Source organism: Myotis yumanensis, unplaced genomic scaffold (assembly GCF_028538775.1).
Source record: "Myotis yumanensis isolate MYYU_CA2020_CCGP unplaced genomic scaffold, mMyoYum1.0.hap1 SCAF_7, whole genome shotgun sequence".
Taxonomy (NCBI): Eukaryota; Metazoa; Chordata; class Mammalia; order Chiroptera; family Vespertilionidae; genus Myotis; species Myotis yumanensis.
The window spans coordinates 55,921,818-55,948,287 of NW_027223758.1; the positions used below are offsets into that span (position 1 = coordinate 55,921,818).

Consider the following 26,470-nt stretch of genomic DNA (forward strand, 5'->3'; position numbering starts at 1 on the left):
TTGTAGATGTGGAAGTGGCAATCGAGAATCATGTCGAGGAAGTGATATTTGAGTCAAAAATGTTACAGGTGACTTGAGTCTGAAGGAACATGTTGCTGGACTGTTAAGTCTAAAAAACTCAAGGAAACTGATGATAGGTCATCACAATATTGCAATATTATTGATTACAAAAGGACCACACGTATATTTTATCATAACTGCCCTTTTTGGTGCTGCTTAAAGAAGATTTTATGACATGAAAGACCCAAATCCTATTTTAAAAATCCTTCAGTGGTTGATAGCATAGACAATCAAGTAATTGGAGTTTTTACGTTTTGTCAATTTCTTTTAATAGTAATACTTTTTTTGTAAGTGAGTTTCTTCTTTTACCTTACTGAAAACTAAAACTTATATAATAATTTTCTTTTAGTCCAAACAAAACCATATAGTCTCTAAAATTGCAGGGAGTATGTAAATGGATAGTAACTTACAGTTTCCTCAGAATTAATGTTAGACGTACACAATATTAAGTATTAAGATTAAGTGAACAAAATACTATAATGCCATCCAGAGAAATAATACCATAAAAAATTTCATCTTGAATCAGGAAAATCATGTAGATTGTTTAAAATTAACAATTAGTTATTCAACATACCTGTGTATTTTTTTAAATGTGTATGGTTTTACAAGAAAGTTTTCCCCCCAAAGCTTTCAAGATTACTCTAAGAATCCTTGATTATAGAAATGAGTCTTGTGAGTTGTATGTTTGAAATGTCTCACTCACCCACATTGTGGATGCTCTTCAGATTGAGAAACAGAAAGCAGGGTTGATGCTTAATACAATTTAAAACCTTTTATTGAATGGGAGAAGTGGGAGGAATTAGGATACATCTTTCTAGTAAGGATTTCTATAACTTATAGGAAGTCTAATTCTTTTAATATCCAATTTCCATATTAGTATATTTGATTTTACTTTGCTTTTTGATCTCTTTATTCTATGAAGCAGAGAGGGTATAGTAGTTTGTTTTTTGTTTTGTTTTCATATTTTAGTTGTCTTCTAGCCTCTTGCCATAGCTTCATTTGGTGGGTACCTCAGAGATTTATTGAAATGTGGAGGCTGCAAGGAAATGTAAATCTTGAACTCTTTCCTTGAAACTCTAGTCTATTTAGGAAAACCAGACCTAATCTCACATACGTACATACATACATACATACATACATACATAGAAACCAAGCAAAACACTTCACAGATTGAGAAAATACATGATAAATTTCAAATGTTTGGTATAGGTAACATATATTCTTGGGTATTGAAAGGGAGCAGTCACTGAGAGTTGGGAGAGCCAGGGTATGCTTTATGATGGATGGATAGGATTTAGATAGCGTATTCATAGGGGTAGTGGAGAATAGTATGAATATGTAGAGGGTGGAGACATGACTGGTAATGACATGTTTAGGTGGAACAAAAGATAAAGTTGGAAGGATAGATTGGGGTTAGAATGTGGAGAATTTGATTGTTAGGCTAAGGAGTTTAAATTTAGGATATTTTGACCATTGAATATTTGTAAACAACACTATGCCAAGATGAATGAAAAAATGAATCTGGTGGTTGTGTGCAGGATAGGTTATGTGGAAAGAGACTGGAGATGCGGTGAGATTGGGGAGATTTAAAAAAATTATTATAATAGTCCAGAAATTATTAAAGCCCCAAGTTGGGATATTAGAATGGAGAAGGAAGCATTGCTGGAACTTGATTGACAGGATTGGGGAGGAGAAGAGGGAACCTGAGAGAGAGAGAGAGAGAGAGAGAGAGAGAGACTAGTCAGATGATCCTAAAAATTTTGAGCCTGGGTTATATAGTGAGACTGGTGAGAAAAGCAAAGTCAGTTTTGGAAATAGCTTAGAAAGAATAGGCAACAGATACATTCAATGTTAGATTTGTTTTGTTTGAGTGGAAACTGGACAACCACAAAGAAATGACTTGTAGACTATTGGCAATTTGAAACTCAGCTCATAATTAAAGATAACAATTTGGAAGTAATTGGTACAGAGGTGCAAATTGAAACTGATATAATGATAAAAGGGTAAAGATGAAAGTTGAACAAAAGGAAGAGTCAAGAAGGTAGGCAATCAAAGCTTTTTAGAGTTAGGATGGCCAGGTATTTCTGAAAGAACTTTTTAAAAAAGAAGGTTGTCAGTAGACAGATTTTTCCCTCTTGTAATCTTATAATCTTCATTCTTTTTTTGGTTTAGTTTCATAATTGTTTATTGATAGCTGTTGAGATTTATCACCATATTAATCTGAACTTGTAAAGATTAAAATTTTATTTGGAGACAAAATCCTTTTTCCAGTTTTGTAGTGTCTAGTATGATTTTCTTTTTTTTTAAATATATTTTTATTGATTTCAGAGAGGAAGGGAGAGGGAGAGAGAGAGAGAGATACATCAATGATGAGTGAGAATCATTGATTGGCTGCCTCCTGCATGCCTCCCACTGGGAATCAAGCCCACAACCTGGGCATATGCCCTGACCTCTTGGTTCCTAGGTCGACGCTCTACTGCTGAGCTACACCCGGCTGGGCTAGTATGAATTTCTTTGCGTGATATTTTATGTTTATCATTAAGTAGTCATTCATTTATTCTACTGTTGAGAATGACCTATCAGGTAATTTTATCTTTTTCTGTGAGTCTGTTCTTACTCTTCCCTGTCTGGACTTTGGACATCTCATGTATCATAGGGACAATAACCCACTTATTTTTTTTTATTTATTTTTTGTTAATCTTTACTGGAGGATATTTTTTTCATTGCTTTTTAGAGAGAATGGAAGGAAGGGAGGCAGGGAGGAGTGGGGGTGGGGGAGAGAGAGATAGAGAGAGAGAGAGAGAGAGAGAGAGAAAGAGAGAAACATTCATATGAGAGATGCCCATCTATCTATTGGTTGCCTCTTGCACGTGCCCCGACCAGGACCAGGGATGGAACCTGCAACCCAGGTACATGCCCTTGACTGGGAATTGAATTCTCAACCCTTCCGTGAGCAGGCTGACACTCTAACCATTGAACAACACATGCCAGGGCAGGACAATACCACATTTGCCTTTCTCTATTATTTTGGCCTTTGTTGATTTTTTCAAGTGATACTTATTGAGTATGCATTATGTGCCATGTGCAGTACTCAAGTTCTATGGGGTTGTTTTGTAATCTCAGATTATGTTTATTCTCCACTTCCTTGACTAGATCCACTCTTCAGAAGTGAAAGTTCCTAAACCATTTATTACTAGAAGAGTTTGCTGGCAAATGTCTTTTAAACGACCTTACCCACCAAATAGCTTTTTTCGTTACTCAACTACTTTTAAATAATGTAGCTGGAAAGAGCATTGATAAGTGGTTATCTAGCCTTTTCTTGAAAACATAATTTATTCTAAGGACTAGATAAGTTCATTTTTTCATATTGCAAATCAAAAGTGCTAAAATAGTCTGCATATACTAATATAATATCATAACTATTTACTTATTTCCCAGATCATCCAAATTGCTCAGCCTTGGTTTTTTGTAAGTCAGATTCTTTCCAGTATCCTAATGATTCTATTATTTAATGGTCCATGTTATAGTGTATAGTGATTACCAAGAACTGTTTTCCTTTTTCAACTTTTTTTTTTTTAACCTCAGAATTTTTATCTGGGGCTGCTAATAATTTCTCAATAGTTAAGATAAGTGGGTAGGAGGGTTAGGTGTAGATTTGTTTTGAAGTTTAACATTTCTTGAAAATACAGTTATCTTGCCTGTAGCACGTTTAGCACACTCCTGTAGTATGCTAGTTAAGACCTTATTTTTTAAGTTTTTGTTTAGCTGGTAGAGGTGTAGCAATGGGGTGTGTAGAAAAGACGGAAGGGAACCAATATTAGTTGAACAGTGCATACTGTGTTCTAACATTGCTGTCCCCTTTGTACATATTTGTTGCTACCATATTTTATTAGCTTTTTAAAAATTAAAATTTTTTTTTTATTGAATTTGAGGGAGGGAGGGAGAGAGAGGAACAAACATCAATTTGTCGTTTCACTTATTTATGCCTTTATTGGTTGATTCTTATATGTACCCTGACCAGGGATTAAACCCGCAATGTTGGTGTATAAGCTACTCAGTCAGGGCTAGTTTTTTGGGGGGGAATGTAGAAGGCAAATAAATCTAAGTATCAGGTGTTCATTTTGAGCTTTCCTTCTTTTAAATTCTCTTTTCTTGGGCTTCTTGACCTAGTGTTTTCCATCTTTCCATTGCTGATTTCTTTTCCTCTTAGCCTCAGTCTTTGGCCTATAATATTTATCTTTCTCTTCACTCTCTTGGAGAGTTTATCCATTTTTTAAATATGTCTTTATTAATTTCAGAGAGGAAGGGAGAGGGAGAGAGAGGTAGAAACATCCATGATGAGAGAGAACCATTGATCGGCTGCCTCCTGCATGCCCCCTACTGGGGATTGAGCCCACAACCCAGGCATGTGCCCTGATTGGGAATGGAACAGTGACCTCCTGGTTCATAGGTCTGCGCTCAACTACTGAGCTTTGCCAGCGGGGTGAGTTTATCCATTCTTACAGCTTCAACTGCTATTATTTCTATGCCCATGCTATCCAGATCTTTATTTTTCATTCTTTTCTTGTGGGGGGGGAGGGGCGGGAGCGTGGGCGTAAATCCTATATATTCCACTGTCTACTAGGCAACTTTACTTTGATGTCATGTTATCATTCAGATTCTTCCTATTTCAAAATAAGCTTTCTCCCATGCACTTAACCTGTTTTATCATCACCATCGCTAAATTGGAATTTTTGTTTTGAACATTAATTTTGACAATCCTAAACCACAGATTAGATTATTTCAACAGATTTTGGCTAGTATTGCAGATTCTATATTACTGTTTTATCCCTCTGCGTGTCCTGCCAGTTGAATTGATCTCATTTAAGGATAAAGTACTGTTAGTGGAATGAAAAGACCTGGAGTCATTAAAACTTTGGGCCTTAAAGCTATTTGCCTGCCATTGTTCATAATTTATGAGTTAATGGGTGTTACCAGTATCAGTTGCATATCTGGTTAGTTTGGACCAGTCTGTCTTGATGTTAATATGTTGCAAGAATTTTTTAAAAAACAAATTACTCTATTGATTTGTTCAGCAAATCTTTGTGTGGGATCTAAACTTAAATTCATATGTAGACTCTGCAGTGTACTTACTAGATGATTTTTGATGAGTTATTTTAACCTCTCAAAGCTCGTTTTATCTTCAGGAAACTGGGGGATAACAGCACTAGATTGTCTTAAGGGTTAAATAATATAGACAAAGCAATCACAGCATATGGCATCTAGTAAGCATTTATTAATTGCTAACTATTATTTTTGTCATATTTATAGTATTGTTATATGCTAGTCATTATGCTTAGTCTGGAAGTTGGTAATTTATCTGGTACCTTAAGCCATTCCCATAAATTCATAATCCAGCTGTACTTAATTGAAGTGTCCACAGCAATTGTAACTGAAAATGGAGGCATTTAGATGGACTTCAGTAGCATGAGGAAGGGATTTGGGAGACTTCATTCATTTAGTCATGATTTATAGCATACCTACTTTGTTCCAAGGGTTTAGATTGATAAGAAAAACAGTTGAGAGCTGATTTATGGAAATTTAGTTGTTGCTCTCTTTCTGTGTGTCTTTTATACTTTCACTATGTGTTCGATAAATAGACTCTCTTGCACTACAAGCATCCTGTGGGTGTATAGAGAGGTGGCTCAGAGTAACAGCTGAAACATGAATTGGGCCATTCATTAATCTCTTGAGTCAGAAATGTTTTTAATCAAGAAGGAGCCACATGTAAAGTTTTATAATGAACAAAGAGTAAATTCTCAGTTTAGATTACATTTTGTATTATTTTACAGTTTAGTTTTATTTCAAGATTATAAGTTTTGATACTGTGTATATATGGCAAAAACTAGAGATTCTGGTAAATGACAGAAAAGCCCACATATTAGGAAATACTACAAAATGAGTCCTAGTGTTGAAGATAATCCAGTAGCTTCACTTCCCCATTCCCACCCCCACTAAAATAGATACATTCATTTAGTGTAAGTTTAGAGAGCATCTGATGGATACCGCACACCTGTGTACAAGATGAGCAGATGGTACTGCATTTCATAATGGAAAAATATTTATTTTTAAAAATATGCTATTAGCATTATCTAGTAAAAAGAACATTGGACTAGAAATTCGGAGCATTGGGACATCCTTATTTTGCTATTAACTCTCTGTAACCAAGTAAATATTTTTTCTTATCTGGGCTTCAGTCCCCCCATTTGTAAAATAAAGAGTTGAGCCATATAGTTGCTGATATCTATTGTGTCTCTAAAAGTTTTGTGAATCTCCCCTATGTACCCAGGTGCATGTCCTCCCTTCCTTCTCCTGTGCAGTCATTGCTGCATCACCTGACTACAAATCAGACACCCAGCCTCAATGTGGCATTTTCATTTTTAAATGAAGATCTAGATATGAACCCCAGTTTTTGTGCCATTCAGTCACACAGATCCTTAAACTTAACTATGGTACAGGCTTCTCTGAGTCCCTTTTGGGTGTAAAGGAAGCTTTGCTCCTGCTGTGGCCCTGCCTCCCAGCAGTGGGGAAGCTCTAGGTATGCCAGGCTGTGTAGGGAGAAGCAATAGTAAGCCCTGACTTATGACATTGGGGACTTCTATTTGGAGTACACTGGCTATTGAAAACAAAATTTTGGGTTGAGGAGAGGGGTGGTTGAGGCCATTATGAAATGGGAGAATCAGCATTTAACACTGTAAACATAGAACACTTTCTTCTGCCTGCTGTTTGTAAAAGCTCTTTGGGAAAATTTTTTTACAAAGACCAATTTTTAAATGTAATTTACCTATCTCGTATAAGTGTCCTAAGGCATGTATGTAAACTTGCAAAACTGTGTATTTAGAAAATACCCAAGAATCTGTATTAAATCTAAAAATATAAACTTGTGAGCACTAAAAAAAAAAAATTCTTTGAATCTTTATTATACTTCCACTAGTGGCCCGGTGCACGAAATTCATGCACAGATTGGGGGGGGGGGGTGGTGTCCCTCAGCCTGGCCTGCACCCTCTCCAATCTGGGACCCATTGGGGGATGTCCGACTGCCGGTTTAGGCCCCTAACCCCTCTGCCTGCCTCCCTGATCACCCCTAACTGCCTCTCCCTGCCTAGTCACCCCTAACTGCCTTCCCCTGCCAGCCTGATCTCACCCCCAACTACCCTCCCTTGCTGGCCTGATTTTGCCCCCAACTGCCCTCCCCTGCCGGCCTGGTTGCCCCCTACTTGCCCTCCCCTGCTGGCCTGATCTCACCCCCAGTGGCCTTCCCCTGCCAGCCTGATCTTGCTCCCAACTACCTTCCCCTGCTGGCCAATTGGTTCTGATTGGTCGATTTCTATGTCAGTCAGTGTCAAAAGCTCCTCCCCCTAAGCAACCATTGGCTCCTCATAGTTCACCCAGATTTGATTCTGATTGTCGGTTTCTATGCCAGTCAGCGTCTCTGGGCCTAATCAGAGAGGCGGGGCTGATCAGCAGCCCCTGCAGAGGCCCAGAGAGAAACAGAGGCGCGGCTGCTGGCGAAGCCCAGAGAGAAAGAGGTAATGGCTGATCAACAACTGCCATGGAGGCTGCGGATCAGACCCTGCCTCTCTCTTCCGGCCTGATCCACATTAATGTCAAATTAATGCCACGGCAACCCAGCACTGACCGCAGAACTGACTTAGGTGTTCGGTCGAGCCTTCGGTTGGTCGTTACGGATCCTGGGTTTTTATATATTAGGATAAAAACTTTAAAAGTTGTATCATTGATTTATTTAAGAAATAGAACTAAAAAGTTAAATTGTGTTGAGAATAGGAACCATCTTTTTAAAGTGCTTTTTTTTTAGAACTAGTTCTATATAGCCTTGAAAGATCATCCTAAACTAATTTTTAATTGTTAATTTGGCACTTACTATTTTTTGCAATTGTGAGTTATGTTCATAACTCCAGGGGTTTGTACTTTTTGAACAGAGAAAGTAATGATTGAATTACTCATTTGTGTATCCTTTAAAATGTATAGATGTATTTTACTTCTCTAATATACCTGCCTTCCTAGTTTGGGATCGTGAAATAGAATATATTTTCATTATAGTTTGTAAACAGTTAATAGGATGTTAGATGTTCAAATTAATGTCCAAAGTTTGATGTCTCAGAGAGAGGAAAGGCTAACTTATACTTATGTCATATTTTAAGAGGTAGGCTACCTTATGCACCCTTTTTATTCCTCTTTACTTATTTATTTTTATTACTAGAGGCCCGGTGCACAAAATTCATGCACTCGGGGGAGGGGGGCGGCGGGCAGCCTGGCCTGCACCCTCTCACAATCCGGGAGCCCTCAGGGGATGTCTGGCTGATGGCTTAGGTCCGCTCCCCGACTAAGCCAGCAGTTGGACATCCTTAGCACTGCCTTTCTCTATAATAGAAGCGCCAACCAAATTCATGATTGACAATGACAGATGGAAACACACGCGTGCTGTTGACACCAGCAAGAGCTTTATATGTATTGCTCATGTGCGAGTCAACTTAGCCTTTTATAGATATAGAATAAATTTGCTTAACTAGACCTGCTTTCTGATTTAGCTAAACTTTTCCCAGCCCAGTGAAGCACCCCAACTTCTCTTTCAGGTAATTGTCAGCAACACAGCAGTAAATATCAACATGAAGCAGATTATTATTGTAGATCACGCAGGGAGAACAAAGGATAAAATTTTTTTTTTTTAATATATTTTATTGATTTTTTTTACAGAGAGGAAGGGAGAGAGACAGAGAGCCAGAAACATCGATGAGAGAGAAACATCGACCAGCCGCCTCCTGCACATCTCCCACTGGAGATGTGCCCGCAACCCAGGCACATGCCCTTGACCGGAATCGAACCTGGGACCCTCCAGTCCGCAGGCCGATGCTCTATCCACCGAGCCAAACTGGTTTCAGCTAAAGGATAAAATATTTAACTGCAGCGGTATTTGACTATATTCTGCACAGTGACAAAACCTGAAGTCATTTTCAAGGTCCACCATTTCTTACTTCTCAGTTGGGTCAAGTTTCTAAACTTTCTAAACCTCCATTTTCCGGCTAATGAAAAGAAAATAGGATTCCACCGAGTCGCCTATCGACCTACTGTAGGACTTCTGTGCCTCAAATGAGATAAGGCACGGGAAATGCTTCACAGACATTTGGTTAAAGTGTAAAATGTTTCCACCTGTGTTCCTGGGGTGAAGAAACTGCACGGAGGCTAGTTGCTAGGGAGAGGAAGCCCGACGTTGCTATGTGATGTCATTACCCGGAGCCCACAGTGACCGTTTCTGGGCTGGGCTGTGGGCCGCATTTTGCGCCATGGAGTCTTGGCAGCATTGACTGCGATTTGGTGGGGTGTCACTTCAGGGTGGTGGTGGGACCTGTGTCCCACTTGGGGGAAGCCAAATGTTGGTTTGTCTGCGCCAGGTCTGTGGTCCTGGCCAGTGTGTGTCATGGCAGCTCCTGCATTGAGCGTCTGCCCCCTGGTGGTCAGTGTGCATCATAGTAACTGGTCGGACGGTAGGAGGGACATTTAGCATATTAGTCTTTTATATATATAGATAGGTGGGGCATTTTCCCCCTTGTTATCTGAATTTTCGATGAGATGCCAAAAAGCCAATAAATACCCATTTTTATTAGACATTGTACATTCATTACTTTATTTAATCTTTGCAACAATACTTTGGACTGGGTGAGGCAAGTATTTTTCTCACTTTGTAAATGAAATGAATCCTTAGAAAAAGTAAATGAGTTGCCCAACGGCATATAGCCAGCAAGTGGCAGATTTTCAGGACCTTAGTCTATAGTACAGTAGAATGAGCACCAAAGTTGTAGATAACATGCCACAAAGAAAAGTGTTTCCATAGCACTTAGGAGGGTGCTTTGTATACAGAATGCACCAACTGAAAAATATTTAAATTGATTGAAAAGTATGGAGATTGGTAAAAAATGGAGAGGGGGAAGATTAGCTCTGAAGTAGTAGGGAAAAGATTGTTTATTGATTGGATTGGAGCAGTGGTCCAGAACTTGACTGGATAAGAGATGGCAGCCAGTTCTTTGACCAAACCTGTAGAGTATTGTAATGTTCAAATAGCTGCCTGCTAATGCATATCTTTGCTGGATTTGACTTATCTGGAAAGTGAGTGTTGGTAGTCAATCTAAGCTATGAAGCATGGTGATTTGAAGTAGAATCAAATGAACAGTCACAATAGTTATGATTAATGACATGTACATAATTTAACAGTAGGTAATAGTAATATTTCATTAAATAGGTATAAAGTAAAATATGGGAGAACTAGGAAAATGTTAAAAAATTAATATTCCTGTATTTGGTAAATGGCTTATGGCATATAACAGAGCTGAACATTTATCTGGGGCTGGGCATGGAATGCGGGATTAACTACAGAGAAGTATGAGGGAACATTTAGGGTGTCGAACTGTTCTGTATCTTGATTGTGGTGGCGGTGGTAGTGGTGTTTGTAGTTACATAAGTAAACTATATGTTTGACAAAATTCATAGAAATAAACCCTAAAAAGGGATGAATTTTACTTTATGTAAATTTACCTCAATAAACCTTTAAAAAAAAGGACTTCTAGCCCTGACTGGTTTGGCTCAGTGGATAGAGCGTCAGCCTGGGGACTCAAGGGTCCCAGGTTCGATTCCGGTCAAGGGCATATACCTTGGTTGGGAGGCAGATGATCGATGTTTCTCTCTCATCGATGTTTCTTTTTATTTTATTTTATTTATTTATTTTTAATTAAATCTTTATTGTTCAGATTATTACATTTGTTCCTCTTAACTCCCCTCCTTCCAGCTCTCACCCCACCCTCCGCCCTTACTCCCCACCTACTGTCCTCATCCATAGGTGCACGATTTTTGTCCAGTCTCTTCCCGGATCTCCCACACCCCTTCCTCCCCGCCCCCCCAAAATAGTCAGTCCATTCCCTTTTTATGTCCCTGATTCTATTATAATCAACAGTTCATTCTGTTCCTCAGATTATTTATTCACTTGATTCTTAGATTCATTTGTTGATAGCTGCATATTTGTTGTTCATAATTTGTATCTTTACCTTTTTCTTCTTCTTCCTCTTCTTAAAGGATACCTTTCAGCATTTCATATAATACTGGTTTGGTGGTGATGGAACTCCTTTAGCTTTTCCTTATCTGTGAAGCTCTTTATCTGACCTTCAATTCTGAATGATAGCTTTGCTGGATAAAGTAATCTTGGTTGTAGGTTCTTGGTATTCAGCACTTTGAATATTTCTTGCCATTCCCTTCTGGCCTGCAAAGTTTCTGTTGAGAAACCAGCTGACAGTCGTATGGGTATTCCCTTGTAGGTAATTGAGTCTCTTTCTCTTGCTGCTTTTAAGATTCTCTCTTTGTCTTTTGCTCTTGGCATTTTAATTATGATGTGTCTTGGTGTGGTCCTCTTTGGATTCCTTTTGTTTGGGGTTCTCTGCGCTTCCTGGACCTGTAAGTCTATTTCTTTCACCAGGTGGGGGAAGTTTTCTGTCATTATTTCTTGAAATAGGTCTTCAATATCTTGCTGTCTCTCATCTTCTGGCACCCCTATAATTCTGATGTTGGTACATTTGAAGCTGTTCCAGAGGCTCCTTACACTATCTTCGTATTTTCGGGTTCTTTTTCATTTTGCTTTTCCGGTTGGATGTTTTTTGCTTCTTCGCATTTCAAATCTTTGACTTGATTCTTGCGCTCCTCTGGTCTGCTGTTGGGAGTCTGTATAATATTCTTTATTTCAGTCTGTGTATGCTTAATTTCCAGTTGGTTCTTTATCACAGCATCGAGGGTCTCATTAGATTTCTTGTAGATCTCAATAAGTTTATCGGCGGCTTCTAGACAGTTCTTGAGAGACCTTAAAAGTGTGGTTCTGAACTCAATATCCTCCCTTGATAGTTTTGTCCTGTTTCTTTGTCTCCGCATTTTTTACGCTTTCTTGGTGCATCTCCTAGTGGTCTTTGTGCACAGTCTTGTTCTAGTTAAGCCTTGATTGTTGTAGTTAATACTAGAGGGATTTGACCTCCAGGCCGACTGGCTGTGAGAATCAGCTGTGTCTGCAGTGGGAAAACTTCTGTCCTCTGGAGAGGTGCTAATCTAGCCTTTTCCTGAGGCGATCCGGCAAATGGCTCTGCTCAGGGCTTGGGCGGGGCGGGTCACAGGGGATCAATAGGGTGGGCGGAGGGAGCAGTTATAGCTGCTCTCAGTCCCGTTCCCAGAGGCTCTGCTTCTCAGAATCCCAGCAACTGCTGCAAACCTCGGAGAGAAAGCTGCCCTCACGTTCTGACCGATGCCAGACATTCCCGCTTCTCCCGTCTGAGTCTGAGTCCCTAGAGACTCGCCCGGATCTGGAGTTCAGAGTCTGAGACTCCCTCCCAATTGAAAACGACAACCGTGCCCTCAACCACCAGCCTGCTCCACGCACACCTCCGTACCTTTGTATTTTCCACACTGCGCCTCCTCTGAGCCTTGGTATGCTGTTCTCTTTCCTTCTAGTTGAAGAATCTCTCCTCAGCCAGCCTTCCTGTGGTTCTGGGTGATGTCCGTTCCGTCTTTTAGTTGTATTTTTGAAGTGGTTGTTCGAGGCAGCAAACTCCGGTGTTTACCTATGCCGCCATCTTGTTTTTTTCTCATCAATGTTTCTAACTCTCTATCCCGCTCTCTTCCTCTCTGTAAAAAATCAATAAAATATATTTTTTAAAAAAAGGACTTCTTAAAAAAAAAGAAAAATAAACTTGCTTAAGGCATGAATGGTACCATGACGGAACTGTACATTTATTTGTTACTATCAGTAATATGGCCTTTGGATATGAAGGATATGTCTATGTATGACTTATGTGTATGTATGTATCACTTGGGAACGACCTATTCTGACTGTATTTTGAAGTATGACTTTTAGAAAACAACTGATAATATTTGTGGTCAGTGAGAAAATTAAAGTTTTTAGGTAAAAATTAGAATTTTGGATACTTGTATCTGTTACCTGAGCTTGACAGCTTCCTAATGCCTGAAAACTTTTATCATGGGCTTATAATGACATTAAATATGATTTTTCAATATTGTATGATGAAATGTCAACTTTTGGAAGAGTTCATACTTCAGTGAGCTTTTCTAACTGACAAATGCATGATGTTATAAGATAATCCATGAGTAAAAGATCCACTTAATGTGCAAGATAGACCAATTTATTTTAATGTTGCAAAGTGGGTGCAAAAAGATCATATGTACAGCCAGGTCAGTGTGGCTCAGTGGTTGAGCGTTGACATATGAACCAGGAGGTCATTGTTTGATTCCTGGTCAGGGCACATGCCCAGGTTGCAGGTTCAGTCCCCAGTGGGGGGTGTGCAGGAGGCAGCCAATCAATGATTCTCTCTCATCATTGATGTTTCTATCTCTCTCTCCCTCTCCCTTCCTCTCTGAAATACATAAAAATATATTTTTTAAAAAGTTCATATGTACATTTTCAAATTCCATATTGCAACTGACCTTTAAGAAACACCTCTTGTCATGTTTGGTGTGGAAAACAACTTCCACAAATATTTGAAAATGCTGTTAATGTACTCTTTTCTTTTCCAACTAAGTATTTATGTGAAGTCAGATTTTCTTACCTCAACCAAGACAATGTATTGCAACAGATTGATAGCTTTGATAGTCCAGCCATCTTCTATTAAATGAGACAATGGAGATTTGTATAAGTGTAAAATAATGCTATTGTTATCAATTAAAAATAGTATTCAAGATGTTTATATTAACGTGTTATGGATTTATGTTTGTCTTTTTTTAAAAATATATTTTATTGATTTTTTACAGAGAGGAAGGGAGAGGGATAGAGAGTTAGAAACATCGATGAGAGAGAAACATCAATCAGCTGCCTCCTGCATACTCCCCAATGGGGATGTGCCCGAAACCAAGGTACATGTCCTTGACCGGAATTGAACCTGGGACCTTTGAGTCCGCAGGCCGACGCTCTATCCGCTGAGTCAAACTGGTTAGGGCTTATGTTTGTCTTTTAATCAGTGTGCTAAGACTATTCACTTTTAATGTAATTATTAATACACTAGAGCAGCGGTTCTCAACCTGTGGGTCGCGACCCCTTTGGCAGTCGAACGACCCTTTCACAGGGGTCACCTAAGACTATCCTGCATATCAAATATTTACATTTTGATTCATAACAGTAGCAACATTACAGTTATGAAGTAGCAACAAAAATAATTTTATGGTTGGGTCACAACATGAGGAACTTTATTTAAAGGGCTAGAAGGTTGAGAACCTCTGCACTAGAGGTCTGGTGCACGAAATTCATGCATGGGGGAGGGGAGTCCCCCTCAGCCCAGCCTGCACCCTCTTGCAATCCAGGACCCCTCAGGGGATGTCCAATCCCTCGGGGGATGTCCGACTGCTGGTTTAGGCCCAATTCCTGTGGGATCAGGCCTAAGCTGGCAGTCGGACATTCCTCTCGCAATCCAGGACTGCTGGCTCCTAACTGCTCACCTGCCTGCTTGCCTTATCACCCCTAACCACTCTGTCTGCCTGCCTCATCATCCCTAACCCCTCTGCCTGCCTGCCTCATCGCCCCTAACCACTCGACTGCCTCTCTGATCGCCCCTAACCACTCTGCCTGCCTGCCCACTCCTAACTGCCTCTGCCTTGGCCCCCGCCGCTGCAGCTTCGTCTGGAAGGACGTCTGGAATGACGTTCAGAAGTTCGTTCAGCTGTCTGGTCTAATCAGCATATTATGCTTTTATCATTATAGATTGGAATTTAAGTCTCCCATTTTATTACTTGTTTTGTGTTTATTCCCTGTGTTTTCATTTTTGTTTTCTTTTTCTGGCTCCTTTTGGTTCATTTATAATTTCTTGAGTATTCCATTTTAATTTGTCTGTTGTGTTCTTGATTATATCTTTTGTATAGTTTTCTTAGTGATTGCTCTTCTAGGAATTTCAATATACATAATTAGCTTTTCACAGTCTATCTAGAATCCTACTGGTACTTCATATGGAATATAGAAACCTTACCACATATAGGTCCCTTTACCCTCCCCTTTATGTTGTAGTCGTCTTATACATTAAAAACCCCATCAGAAAATGTTATTTTTGCATTTAACTGTCAAATATTTTAAGTAACTCAAAGGAGAAGAACATAGATTTATAATTTCTGTTGCTCTTCTTTCTTGCCTCACTGTTCAAGTTTCTTTTTTTTAATTTTTGGGGGGTTTTTGGAATCAATTATTTCATTTATTTGTTTTAGATCCCACATATAAGAGATCATAAAAAGCATTTGTCTTTCTCTGTTTGACTTATTTCACATAGTATAATGCCCTCAAGGCCCATCCATGTTGTCTCAAATGGCAAGATTCCCTTCTTCTTCTGTTTTTTATTTTTTTTTATTTATTTATTTATTTATTTATTTTTAAAATATATTTTATTGATTTTTTACAGAGAGGAAGGGAGAGAGATAGAGAGTTAGAAACATCGATGAGAGAGAAACATCGATCAGCTGCCTCCTGCACATCTCCCACTGGGGATGTGCCCGCAACCCAAGTACATGCCCTTGACCGGAATCGAACCCGGGACCCTTCAGTCCGCAGGCCGACGCTCTATCCACTGAGCCAAACCGGTTTTGGCATTCTTCTGTTTTTTAATGGCCTGATAATACTCCATTGTATGTATATATACCACAGTTTCTTTATCTGTTCATCCATTGATGGACACTTAGGTTGCTTCTATGTCTTGCTATTGTAAATAATGCTGGTTGCTTGTTGATTTTTGAATATTGAATAAGTATTGAATCTTTGGAATAGATCTTTGGAAACTAAGAACTTTTACATCTTTATTGGTTATGGTGTACGATTGCTTTTATATATTGCTGAATTCTATTTGATAATATTTTAAGAATTTTAAACAATATTTTAAAATTGATTTTTAGAGATAGAGGAAGGCCTATTTGGCACTATATACATGCCGATGTTCTTTAGGACAATTATAGTGCAAAAAAATTGAGTATTCTAAATATTTAGTAAAATGTACAATGGCACTTCCGAATCAGTCCCCAACTAAGTGTAGACTTAAGTAACTTAGTTGGGGACTGATTCAAAAGTGCCCATTTAGCCGAAACCGGTTTGGCTCGGTGGATAGAACGTTGGCCTGCGGACTGAAAGGTCCCAGGTTCGATTCCGGTCAAGGGCATGTACCTGGGTTGCGGGCACATCCCCAGTGGGAGATGTGCAGGAGGCAGCGGATCGATGTTTCTCTTTCATCGATGTTTCTAACTCTCTATCTCTCTCCCTTCCTCTCTGTAAAAAAATCAATAAAATATATATTTAAAAAAAAAAAAAGTGCCCATTTAGAGGTTGATACATGTAGAGAAAATGAGTCATAGGAAGCATTGTCATATATATAGTAATGTCACACTGGTTAAATAAATTTTAATTGTTTTTAACATCAGAAGTTGTTCAAATTCCCTGAGGAAATTCTGTTTTCATTTTCATATTAGTGCTTAATCTTGAGAAATTTCTTATCTCTTTACCCAGCAAAGAGATTTATATGTGCCAAAAATATTTTCTTTAAATGGTACATGTTCTGTCATCAAGTTTAACAGAAGTCTTTTAGTACCAAAGGTCAGCCTATTTTAGAAGTAGTTTGGGTTTTCGGAAGCCTTGGTTTTAGCTGCCATAGTACTAATGGATATTTTTGGTAGTTTCTCATAAAACATGTTCATGTTTAGAATAGTAAACATTTAGATTTTGAAATTTTACTTAAAAATGTTTTTTTATACATAGTTTACCTTTCCTAGTGCCATTATATTCTCACTAGAGGCCCGGTACACAAAATTCATGCACTCAGGGGGGTGGTGTCCCTCAGCCTGGCCTGTGCCTTGTCACAGTGTGGGAGCCCCGCAATCGATTGCCTCAAAGAGGTAGGCCCCGTTCACCCATCCGGGGCTCCTCGATGGATTGCCACAAAGAGGTAGGCTGGAGTTGGGGGTCCCACTTCTGCGTTGTGCAGAGCCAGGAGGCAGGACCCCCAGGCAGGCCTCACCTCGCAGAGGCGGGGTTCCTAGGCAGGCTCTGTGCAGTGCATGCAGCCTCAAGCCCAGCCCCACACACCTGCGAGTGCCTGCTGTGCATGAAGCCATCTTATGATGGTGTGAGGGCATCATGGCGTGACAACCACTTAGGCTTTTACTAGTAAGGTTACCTTGTAAGAAATGTATTATTACTAGTAGATGTAATCCTAAATGATATTTTACACAGGACTCTAATTTTTATAATTCAAAACTATCCAGAGAACTAGAATTTGCAGCAGTGTTCAGTTGAATAATTGCTCCTGCTTTTCCTTTTGCTTAAGCTCTGTTGTGAGATAACACAACTGGAGCTTTCCCCTCTCCTAATGCCAGTACTTCTTAAGAAATGTGAAATGTAAATGTTCATTCTTTAGAGGTCCTTGTAAAATGTTATAATTAAATATACCTACTTTTGTGTGTTTATGTGGAAGTACTTCTCCAGTGTGATTAGCTTCTTTCAAAATATATTGCTCTGACTGATCTACTGTCATTAGTAAACCATGAGTATTAAATAATTTAATTATTGTAAATCTTTGACATTGATTGGCTCCTGTCTTATATGTCCTCTCCCCTACAAATCTTAAATTGATGGTTAAGCTAGATGATGGACATTTTGTTAAAGTAGAAGGTAACTTTCTTTCATGTCTTAATCATAAAATTAAGTGAAGAAGTAAGTCGTAGGACAACATGCTTTGGCTGTCATTCCTTGTGAATTGTTTTTGCTCTTGGAGGAATGTTAATTTCTGTTAAGGTCCTGAATCCTGGTATTATAATATGGACTTTAGGAAGTGGGGAAGTCTCATTTGTCGTTATTTTACAGAACTTGGGAGTATTGCATAAAAGTCCAAATTCCTTGCTCTAGTTTATGGCTGCATATAGACATTCCTTGTGTTTGTGTAGCTTCTTCACTGCATTAAAGTGGAAGCCTGTGTCCTTGTCCCCCACCTCAGTGTTTTGACTCCCCTTAGCCACTGTTGTTATATGTTTTAGATTATGCTAGAAGAATACCTTCTTGCCCATTCTATTTCTCTGATAAAAGGCATATAATTTTTGCTTATGGATGATACTGAAAAGCCATATACCATCTCATACAACTGTAAGTCCAAACACCTAGTGTCCTTACACAGTTAGTGGAGGCAGCTAGTTTCCATTAACAAATGCATGATCAAATTCTGTGGTCTAGCAAAAGTCAGATGCCCCATGTTTAAAAAAAAATCATAGATGGAATTACTACAGTGGGGAAGGGTTTAACATATTGACCTAAGATTTATTCTTAAGTTGTTCTTGTTTTTTGTTTGTTTTTTTTTAATGCTCACTGGAAGAGTGAGGATATTTTTCCATTGATTTTTAGAGAGTGGAAGGGTCCTGGGAGGGAGAGAGACAGAGAAGAGAGAAGAGGAGAGGTAGAGAAACATCCTATGAGAGAAACACATTGATTTGGTTGCCTCCCACATGCACCCCAATGGGTGCATGGGGGGGAGGGGCAGGGATTGAACCTGCAACCCCTGTACATGCCCTTGACTAGGAGTTGAACCTGAGACCTTCTGGTACACAGGCTGATGCTCTAACCATGAATCCATGCTGGCCCGGGCTACTCTTAATTTTTTATGACCACATCACTAACTACAGTGGCTGTTTTCTCTGTATGTCGTTTCTATCATTAGTGAGATTTACAGAACTTCAAATGTCAGTTAAAGAAATAAAAAAAAGGAAGTGGGACTAAGGGACCAAACACTTCACATTCTTCACTTATTTAATTCTCATAAATCTAGTATGAGTTGTAGGTAGTTATCTTCATTTTACGAAAGAGAACACTGAGGCTCAGAAAGATTATTTGACTTGTCTTTCCAACAGTAGCATACAAATATTCATGTGTCTTTTTCTTTAAAAAGCTTTTACTTTATTTTTTTAATGTTTCAAATATTTGAGCCCATGGAATTAATTTTATTATTAAACACTAGAGGCCTGTTGCACGAAGATTCGTGCAATAGGCCTTCTTTCCCGTGGCTGCCAGCACCAGTTTTCCTCTGGCACTCGGGACCCAGACCTTCACTCTGGCCACCACCTTCCATCTTCGCTCTGGACACAATCTTTGCTGCGGCTGGAGCCTTCAGTCTTGTTCCTCGCTCTGGCAGGAGTCTTCAGTCTCCAGCAAGAGCTGCTCCTGTAGCTCCTTCCACCCCCCATCCTCCCCCTCATAGCTTGATCGCTGCTTTGCCTGCAGACCTTGCCGACGGGCTCCTGGGTTCCAGGAGGACGCCTTGCCTGCGGCCTGGCTTTCCGATCACCATCACGATCACAGCCGCAGGCAAGGCGGCTCCTCGGTCCCGGGGGGTCGCCTTGCCTGCAGCCTGTCTTTCTGGCAGCTCCTGGGTTCACACACGGGGGCCTGGATGGTGGCTCCCGATGTCCCACCCTGCCTGAAGTATGCAAATTAGCCACCATCTTTGTTTATGGTTAATTTGCATATCGCACTGATTAGCCGATGGGAAGTGTAGCGAAGGTACGGTCAATTACCATGTTTGTCTATTATTAGATAGGATGGCTCAAAAAATCATTCTTCATAGTTCTGTCCTGTTATCTGAACATTTACCAGAGTGATACTTTTTGTCAACCCCATCTTGCCCTGGTCTCACCATTGAATGGGCAGTTCTCTTGCCCTTTAACTGCAACAAATCCTATTGCCTTGGTTAATGCTGTTTCAGTGCAATGGCATTTATTGAGCTCTTACTGTGTATTTACGTTTGGATGGTTTTAGTCACAAGAAATAGAAAATGTAATGTAAATTGAGTTAGGCCATAAGGAAAATGTATTAAGAAAATGTACTGGATATAGTGGCTATAGAATAGGTTAATTCATTGGTTCAACAAACATCAGGGACTCAGGTTCCTTACATCCTTTAGCTCTGTTGTCCTCATTGTGTTTGGCTTTGTTTTCTGCCAACATCTCTTGAGAATGCAAATGGCTGCTGTTCTTTAAGGTGTCACATACAGACATGACAATTTTTCGTTAAAGGAACGACTATATCTTACATGTATCTTTTCAAAAGAGAAGAATTTTTTCCAGAAACCTTTCTGTAGGTTTTCCCTCACGTCTCATGTACCAGATTATTACTATGTTCCTCTCTTTAAGCTGAACACTGGCAAGAGTAATGAGCCTCCATGTTTGCCTTGGGTTAGACTAATCAGAACCAGCCTCTTGGAGCTGGAAAAGATTTCTTCTTCCTTGGAAGCTCATAGTCTCTTGAAAGAAGGTGAGTAGCTGAAACAAAATTAGGGTTAAATTAGTAAGGTAGAAATAATTATTGGAGTAGGATACCAACAGTATCCACTATGCTACCCGTCCAGCAAGCTACAACATAGCTTGCTCAAGGTGCTTGAGATGTAGCTGTGAAGATTGAAATAAAAAATAACTCTAATAAGAAGTTGTTTTTTTAAATATATTTTTATTGATGTCAGAGAGTAAGGGAGAGGGAGAGAGAGAGATAGAAACATCAGTGATGAGAGAGAATCATTGATCAGCTGCCTCCTGCATGCCCCCCACTTGGGATCGAGCCTGCAACCTGGGCATGTGACCTGACCAGGAGTCGAACCGGCGACCTCTTGGTTCCTGGGTCGACGCTCAACCATTGAGCTACACCCGGCTGGGCATAATAATAAGGAGTTTTAATAGGTAGTTTAGGGAAGGTTATGCAGAAGAGGAAGTAATAGTATAGTAGAGAAAATTTAGGATTTTGAGCTTGTGGTATAGTAGAAAAAACATAGGATTTTGAGTTCTAGCCATTGTCCTTTCTGTTTTTTTTTTTCTTCTAACATGTTTTTATTGATTTCAGAGAGGAAAGTAGAGGAGAGAGAAATAAAAACATCAATGATAAGAGAGAATCATTGATTGGCTGCCTCCTCCATGCCCCACACGGCGATTGAGCCTGCAGCCTGGGTATATGCCCTAACCAGGAATTGAACCGTAACCTTCTGGTCCATAGGTTGATGCTCAACCACTGAGCTACGCCGGCCAGGCTGTACTTACTGTTATAATTAGAAGAATGACTGGTGATTTTCTATTGATTTTTGAAGAATGCATATTGGGTTTAAATATATATATGTTTATTCCTAATTTCATTTTTTTAAAATTTTTTTTATTTTATTAAATCTTTATTGTACAGATTACATTTGTTCCTCTTTTTTTTTCCAATAACTCCCCTCCTCCCAGTTCCCACCCCACCCTCCGCCCTCACTCCCCACCCACTGTCCTCATCCATAGGTGCATGATTTTTGTCCAGTCTCTTCCCGCATCTCCCATTCCCCTTTTCCCCCCAAGAATAGTCAGTCCATTCCCTTTCTATGTCCTTGATTCATTGTAATCACCAGTTCATTCTGTACATCAGATTATTTATTCACTTGATTCTTAGATTCACTTGTTGATAGATGCATGTTTGTTGTTCACAATTTGTATCTTTACCTTTTTCTTCTTCCTCTTCTTAAAGGATACCTATCAGCATTTCATATAATACTGGTTTGGTGGTGATGAAGTCCTTTAGCTTTTCCTTATCTGTGAAGCTCTTTATCTGACCTTCAATTCTGAATGATAATTTTGCTGGATAAAGTAATCTTGGTTGTAGGTTCTTGGTATTCAGTACTTTGAATATTTCTTGCCATTCCCTTCTGGCTTGCAAAGTTTCTGTTGAGAAATCAGCTGACAGTCGTATGGGAATTCCCTTGTAGGTAACTGACTGTCTTTCTCTTGCTGCTTTTAAGATTCTCTCTTTGTCTTTTGCTCTTGGCATTTTAATGATGATGTGTCTTGGTGTGGTCCTCTTTGGATTCCTTTTGTTTGGGGTTCTCTGCGCTTCTTGGACCTGTAAGTCCATTTCTTTCACCAGGTGGGGGAAGTTTTCTGCCATTATTTCTTGAAATAGGTTTTCAATATCTTGCTGTCTCTCATCTTCTGGCACCCCTATTATTCTGATATTAGTGCGCTTGAAGGTGTCCCAGAGGCTCCTTACAATATCTTCGTATTTTCGGATTCTTTTTTCATTTTGCTTTTCCGGTTGGGTGTTTTTTGCTTCTTCGCATTTCAAATCTTTGACTTGATTCTTGCGCTCCTCTGGTCTGCTATTGGGTATAATATTCTTTATTTCAGTCCGTGTATGCTTAATTTCTAGTTTCTTTATTGTAGCATCGAGGGTCTCATTAGTTTTCGTGAGGCTCTCCACAAGTTTATTGCAAGCCCTCAAAATTGCGTTTTTTAGCTCCATATCCTCCATTTCTGTCATGTTTTTTTGTCTCCGCATTTTTTATGCTTTCTTGGTGCACCCCCTTGTGGTCTTTGTGCGCAGTCTTGTTCTAGTTAAGCCTTGATTGTTGTAGTTAATACTAGAGGGATTTGACCACCCGGCGGACTGGCTGTGAGAATCACCTGTGTCTGCCCGGGAAAACTTCTGTCCTCTGGAGAGGTGCTAATCTAGCCTTTGCCTGAGGCGATCCAGCAAATGGCTCTGCTCAGGGCTTGGGCGGGGCGGGTCGCAAGGGATCAGCAGGGTGGGCGGAGGGAGCAGTTATGGCTGCTCTCAGTCCCGTTCCCTGAAGCTCTGCTTCTCAGAACCCCGGCAGCCGCTGCAAACTTTGGAGAGAAAGCTGCCCTTAGGTTCCAACTGATGCCGGACAATCCTGCTTCTCCCGTCTGAGTCTGAGTCCCTAGAGACTCGCCTGGATCTGGAGCCCAAAGTCTGAGACTCACTCCCGACCAAAAACGACAACTGCGCCCTCAGCCACCAGCCCGCTTTTCGCGCGCACCTCCGCACCTTTAAATTTTCCACACTGCGCCTCCTCTGAGCCTCGGGACACTGCTGTCTTTCCTTCTAGTTGAAGAGTCTCTCCTCAGCCAGCCTTCCTGTGGTTCTGGGTGATGTCCGTTCTGTCTTTTAGTTGTATTTTTGAAGTGGTTGTTTGCGGCAGCAGTCTCCGGTGTTTACCTATGCCGCCATCTTGGTCGAGTCCCTAATTTCATTTTTAAGAAAATGAGATTTTTAAAATTATGTTTTTATGACCATGTTATTTATATCTCTAACTACTAGACTAAGAGTTAGTATTTTGATCTTTCACAGCTTACCAGTTAGCTGTGTGGCATTCGGCAAGTCAGTTAATATTTCTGGTTGTTATTTGCCTTGGGTATAAAATGAGGGCATTAAGGTAAATTTTGAGGTTCTTTTCTATCTAACATTCAGTAATTTTTCTAAAATCTTACTTGGAGTAAGAATGGAGGCAATTATTTTAAATATGTTTACCAAAGAGAGCTAAAATTTAATATATCCCTCACTGTTTAAAGTTTTATTTGATATTAGAAAATAATCTGAGCTAATATAAATTTAGATGTTCTGAACCTTTTAAAACTGGATGTGTCTTTGGAAGTAAGTGTTTGTTAGGGGTTCTTAAAATAATAGTTATCATAAAGTATAATGATATATTGAGGTTATCGTACTGTACCTACTTGCATTTCCCAGACAACGTTAAGATGTCATAATTTGGCCTGAAATTGTTCTTGTGTAGCTAATAGTATAGTAGTCCCCCTTATCCACAGGGAATGTATTCTAGACCCCCAGTGGATGCCTGAAACTGCAGATAGTACTGAACCCTATATGTACTTTTTTTTTTCTATACATACATACACTTAATGGCTTCTCTTTGTCATATCTGAATTGCCAGCATCACTGCTCTTACACTTTGAAGCCATTATTAAGTAAAATAAGAGACCAGCATAGGGATACCACAACAGTGATCTGATAACCAAGATGGTTCCTAAGTGATTAAAGGGGATGGTGGCATATACATGTAGATACTCTGTACAAAGGGATGGTTCATGTCCCTGGCGGGATGGAGTGGATGGTGTGAGATTTCATTGTGCTACTCATAATGACACAAAATTTAAAACTTGAATTGTTTATTTTTGGAATTTTTCATTTAATATTTTTTGGACCAGGGTTGACCATGGGTAACTGAAACCATGGAAAAAGGGGGCAGGGGGGGGGGCGGGAATACTGTGCTTGCACTCTCCTGTAGTCCATATTATTTTTTGGAGTGACACGATACATTGAAACTTAGTGTCTAGTCTAAGAAAAATATTATTTCTAGGATATTGTAATGCCTTTGCTATTGAACATAAAAATTGTAGCTTTATTGTACCTTTTATGCCTACTTGTCCAGGTTATTTTTTAAGGCACTGTAGAAGAAAATGAGATATTAACTGTGGTGTCTGGCATAACTTAAAATCTAGTCAAAATGTAAAAAAAATATATTCATCTTTAATTTACCTTTTCCTAGAAAACAGTTAATTCAAATATTTAGTGGTTTGGTTTTTTTCTATTTAGAACAAACCAAACATCAGCTGGTCTTTCTAAAAAAATCCTATATAATAAAAGGCTAATATGCAAATCGACCAAATGGTGAAATGACCAGTCACTATGATGCACACTGACCACCAGGGGGCAGACACTCAATGCAGGAGGAGCGCCACTCAGCCAGAAACCAGGCTCACGGATGGCAAATGCAGCAGCGGTGGCGGGAGCCTCTCCTGCCTCTGAGGCAGCGCTAAGGATGTTCAACTGCCGGCCATCAGTTGGACATCCCCTAACAGTGGTTCTCAATCTTCCTCATGCTGCAACCCTTTAATACAGTTCCTCATGTTGTGGTGATCCCCAACCATAAAATTATTTTTGTTGCTACTTCATAACTGTAATTTTGCTACTTTTATAAATCGTAATGTAAATATCTGATATGCAGGATGTATTTTCAGGGGTCGCAACCCACAGGTTGAGAACCTCTGCAAGGGCTCCCAGACTGCGAGAGGGCGCAGGATGGGCTGAGGCCCCTCCACTGCCTGAGTGCACGATTTTCATGCACCAGGCTTCTAGTTCTCATATAAAGATTCTCATCTCTTTCTGTAAAAAGAATGAACAAATGTTCAAATGGCTTATTAAGACTCTAATAAATGTATCTCAGGGATAGATAAACTTGTTTTAGTGGAGCAGTTTTTCCTTCAGATATGCACAAATCTCTGAATTTTGAAAAGACAATAAGGGCGGGTTGATCTCTTCAAGCAGTCAACAACGTTGGTATTATTAGCCTTCTTCTCCATTGTCAGTTTCCAGTTCATGCATTGGTATATTTTAAAGCTTTGACTCTGTTTTTTTGATTTTGTAGGAGAATATTTTAAGTATTCTACAATAACTGGGTGATTCACACCTGTGGCTTAACACAAAGTATAAAATCTATATTCTCTATTTTTTTTTCTCCTTTTATGAACACGACTGTACAGGGTTTGCAGAAGGTGCATCTTCTTTTGCTGCTCCTTTCTTTATTTTGGGGCTCTACTGGGGCAAACTAGATTTCTCCAGCTAAATAAAATGAAGATTACTTGGGTTATCGGAATGTTCCTCCTATCGCATTCCCACATAACTGATTGTTACACCTTCACATTGCCCTGCACTGGCTTAGAAGTAAAAGTAAACGCCTCTGTTTGTCCTTTACTAATGGCTGCCCTAGAAAGTGCTTCAAGGAAAGAAAAAGAACCCTTATTAAAACCCAATATCTATATATATAAAACCCTAATATGCAAATAGACCGAACGGCGGAACAACCGAACAACTGGTCACTATGATGTGCGTTGACCACCAGGGGCACACACAGAATATAGCAGGCGTCGGCAACAGGTAGCAGACCATGGAACATGGCGGGCATTGGCCGCGATGGGATGGTGGAACAGGTATGGGAGGGCACCAGACTAAGGTTGGGCATCGGTCGCTGTCATTGGAGCAAGCCTCTGGTGGTTACTGGAAATTCTTTGCTCCCACATGCTGCAGTCCTGCAGGGTGCTCGCACCTGCTGCCGGTGCTGGCCCCCCTCACACCTGCTGCTAGTGCCAGAGCCACCACTCGCACCCACTGCTGGCACCCAGCGCCGGCCCTGATCACTCAGCGCCATCAGCGGGTGCGAGCACCAGCTGCCAGCCCTGGTCGCCCCTCAGGGCTTCTCCACCTCCCCCTGCTCCTGAGGGGCGATCAGGGCTGGCAGCCGCCACTTGCACCCACTCCTGGCGCCAGCCCTGCTCGCACCCACTGCCAGCGACAGCCCTGCCTTCACCCGCAGCTGGCACTGGAGCCGCCACTTGTACCCGCTGCCAGTGCCCAGCACTGGTCCCGATCGCTCAGCACTGTCAGCGGGTGTGAGCAGCGGCTGCCGGCCCGGATCACCCCTGAGGGCTTCTCCACCTCCTTCTGCTCCTGAGGAGCGATTGGGGCAGCAGCCACTACTCACAC

The 26,470-nt window shown here is 40.2% G+C and overlaps 1 protein-coding gene across 2 annotated transcripts in view; it reads left to right on the forward strand.

Moving 5' to 3' along the window:
- Positions 1 to 26,470, forward strand: part of ROCK1 (Rho associated coiled-coil containing protein kinase 1) — a 137,961-nt gene that overhangs the window by 807 nt on the left and 110,684 nt on the right. The gene's annotated exons all lie outside the window — the stretch shown is intronic.